Raw genomic sequence first — 4,085 nt, forward strand, 5'->3', positions numbered from 1 at the left:
TACGGTTCTCCACCACATAACTGTTCTGAATGATACGGTTCTCCACCATATAACTGTTCTGAATGCTACGGTTCTCCACCGTATCACTGTTCTGCTTTTAGAGTGTTTCCTAATGTACCAACAAGACGTTGGGTTAAACAGCTGCTGTACCTGGTTTTTGCTGAGAGGAATGGGCTTCTCAAACACGGTCCAGACCACAGACTCAGTGCAGTTGGGGGTGGTGAGGGAGCCTTTGTAACGGTAGTAGTTGGTCAGGTTCTGCTGGGGAGGAATCAGCTGCTCCAGAGACACATCACTCAGAGTGGCTTGAGCATCTGCAACAGCACAGCGTACAATCAGAAACATTGAGCCCTGAAACAAATGGAGACAAATTGTATCTGCTACACAGAACTTATATTAATCTTAGCAAAACATTGGTMTTGGTACATGCCAACAGACAAGACATGGGAGAAACATAGAGCATTGAAACAAATTGTATCTGCGATGCACAAGTTACATACAAAAGGGTACATTAATCTTGGCATGAATTCATGAAAATATTTGGCATCTGGAGGCAGATAGGACAAGACACAGAGGAAAGCATTGAAGACATTAGTGAAGACATCAAATCTTCTGTCTCTCTTGTTGCATGTCAATTAAATGAAACTAAGGATGAACAGTATCTGCTATACAGGAGCACGCACAGAACGTATCGTGTACATTATTACATGTACAAAGATGTGAGATGGTTTCCAGCTTCGTAAATCAAATTTATGATACATGCCATATCTTTAGCAAGATGGATCTGTATAACCCATACATTAGTTGTGAAATATACTCACCAGTCGTCCTGATGCTCTGGAGAGATCTAACATTAGCTATAAAATATACTCACGAGTCGTCCTGATGCTCTGGAGAGCTTTTACAATGGGGTCATATTTTCGGTTTTCACTGAGAGATTCCTGACAACGGTACAAAATAAGAATCATGACTCGAGTATACAGTGCCTTCAGAGAGTATTCACACCCCTTGACCTTTTCCACACTTTGTTGAGTTACAGCCTGCATTTCAAATGGATTTACATTTAGATGCTGTGTCACTGGCCTATGCATAATACCCCATATTCTATTTATTTTAATTAATAATTTAAAAAACGACAAGCTGGAAGGTCTTGAGTCAATAAGTATTCAACCCCTTTGTTATGACAAGCCTAAATAAGTTCAGGAGTAAACATTTGCTGAACAAGTCACATTATAAGTTGCATGGACTCACTCTGTGTTCAATAATAGTGTTTACCATGATTTTTTTAAGGACTACCTCAGCTCTGTACCCCACACATACAGATAATTGTAAGGTCCCTCAGTGAATTTCAAACACAGATTCAACCACAAAGACCAGAGAGGTTTCCAATGCCTTGCAAAGAAGGGCACCAATTGGTAACTGGGTAAAAAATAAAATATATTTAAAAGAAAAGTAGACATTGAATATCCCTTTGAATTTACATTTAGGATGGTGTATCAATACACCCAGTAACGAGAAGATACAGGTGTCCTTCCTAACTTCCTTCCTAACTCAGTTGCCAGAGAGGAAGGAAACCGCTCAGGGATTTCACCATGAGGCCAATGGTGACTTTAGAATAGTTACAGAGTTTAATGGCTGTGATAGGAGAAAATTGAGGATGGATCAACAACATTGTAGTAAGTATTTGAGATTGAGAAGTAACCTATTTAACAGAGTGAAAATAGGGAAGCCTGTACAGAATACAAATACTCCAAAACATGCATCCTGTTTGGAACAAGGCACTAAAGTGATACTGTAAAAATTGTGCCAAAGCAATTGACTTTTTGTCCTGAAGACAAAGTGTTATGTTTGTGTCAAATCCAATAAAACACATTACGGAGTACCATTCTCCATATTTCAAGTATAGCGGAGGCTGCATCATGTTATGGGTATGCTTGTAATCGTTAAGGACTGGGGAGTTTTGCAGGATAAAAAAGAAATGGAATAAAGTTAAGCACAGGCAAAACCCTATCCAAAACCTATGGCAAGACCTAAAAATGGTTGTCTAGCAATGATCAACAACCAATGTGACAGAGCTTGAAGAATTTTGAAAAGAATAATGGGCAAATGTTGAACAATCCAGATGTGGAAAGCTCTTAGATATTTACCCAGAAAGACTCACAGCTGTAATCGCTGCTAAAGGTGCTTCTACAAAGTATTGACTCAGGGGTGAATACTTATGTAAATGAGATATTTATGTATTTCATTTTCAATAAATTTGGGTAACTTTTCTAAAAAATATGATTTGACTTTGTCATTATGGGGTATTGTGATGTCATTATGGGGTATTATGATGTCATTATGGGGTATTGTGTGTAGATGGGTGGGAAAAACAACAGCAATATTTAATCCATTTTGTATTCAGGCTGTAACACAACAAAACGTAGAATACGTCAAGGGGTGTGAATACTTTCTGAATGCACTGTATATATATATACACGTCAATATACAAACACACAGTATATCACATACAAGACAAATGCAGGGTGCTATGATGTCATTTCATTTACAAGTGTTGCCACGGATATGTGTATTCAAAAGTCAAAAGACTGACTTGCTATATGGCAAAAAACCATTCAAACATATTGAAATGTTAACCTCGTAGAAAAATCCCAGGACTGCAACTCCGGATGGATCTTTCAAGGCATCTCCCAAGTTTGAGTGCTGCTGTTTCATGTGAACAATATGCAGCTGTAGAAAAGTAAAAGACTCCYTTTCAGCTCATTTTCAATTGGACTGTGATCCTCTGTTATGGATTGACACTGATAAGAACATTTAAAGAAACAAAACATTTTTAAAAAGTGTGTTCGTGTGCGTCAAAATCAAAATCAAACTTTATTGGTCACACACACACACACACACGGTAAGCAGATGTTAATGCGAGGGTAGTGAAATGCTTGTGCTTCTAGTTCCGACAGCGCAGTAATATCTAACAAGTAATCTAACAATTCCACAACAACTTCCTAATAGACACAAATCTAAGTAAGGAATGGAATAAGAATATAAACATAAAAATATATGGATGAGTAATGAGAGAGCGGCATAGGCAAGATGCAGTAGATGGTATAAAACACAGTATATTGCATCTTGCCTATGCCGCTCAGTGTCAGTGTCCAGTGTCAGTGTGTGGTGTGTGTGTGTGTGTGTGTGTGTGTGGTGTGTGTGTGTGTGGTGTGTGTGTGTGTGTACCTCCATGGGGTACTGCTCTCCGTCGATGGTGTGTTCTGCCCCGGTCCTCCTTTCTTGCCCCAGTGCAGGTGGAACTGCACCGCCTTATAGGGCGTCTCCAGGTCTCCACCAATCACATAGCATCGTGAAGCACGCTCACCTGAACTGGAGGGATAACACAGTGGAAATTAGATTAACAAAAATATAGATGTTATATAGATCTTTCTAGATGTTTGTTGCTAGGAAACGACATGCTTCTGGGAGGGAATAGGTGGGTTATGGGATCAACAACAACATGTTTGTCTTTGAATGTAAACAATTTCAATAAATAAAAGCATTCTTCACTAATTTAGATAAAGTTTAGTAGGCATGAGGAAGACTGTTCAGGGGCCTTAATGAAACATACCAGAGTGTCCATTGTTTTTGATCGGGCCTTAATGAAACATACCAGAGTGCCATTGTTTTTGATCGGCCTTGGAAGAATCCTGGTACTGTTTGAATTGGAAAGTGTGAGGCGCTTGTCTGGTACGGTCTTCCTGTGGACGATGTTGATGGGGGATTGTTCTCGCCAGCACAGACTCTGTTGACACGTTCCCACTTCTCTGTCCTGTAGAACAGTGAGGATAAAAATACACATCATCCGGGTACAGCAAGACACACACCAGGAATGTTCTAGTTCATTATAACTGTCTGAGTAAAACTGTTTTTAGGAGTGGGTAAGTGTTTCATTGGGAGGGAGGGAGGAGGAGAGAGGGAGGAGGAGGGAGGACAGTTTGGACAGATGGACAGATGGACAGGAGGAGGAGGAGGGAGGAGGGACAGGTTTGGACGGGAAGGAACAGGAGGAGGGAGGGAGGGAGGGAGGGAGGGAGGAGGGA

General features: G+C 40.3%; 1 pseudogene; it reads right to left on the reverse strand.

Moving 5' to 3' along the window:
• The window catches only part of LOC112072231 (carbonic anhydrase 4-like), a 12,784-nt pseudogene extending 8,922 nt beyond the window's left edge, over nucleotides 1-3,862 (reverse strand).
• Nucleotides 3,863-4,085: the final 223 nt, after the last annotated feature.

This window comes from Salvelinus sp. IW2-2015, unplaced genomic scaffold (assembly GCF_002910315.2).
Source record: "Salvelinus sp. IW2-2015 unplaced genomic scaffold, ASM291031v2 Un_scaffold1859, whole genome shotgun sequence".
Taxonomy (NCBI): domain Eukaryota; kingdom Metazoa; phylum Chordata; class Actinopteri; order Salmoniformes; family Salmonidae; genus Salvelinus; species Salvelinus sp. IW2-2015.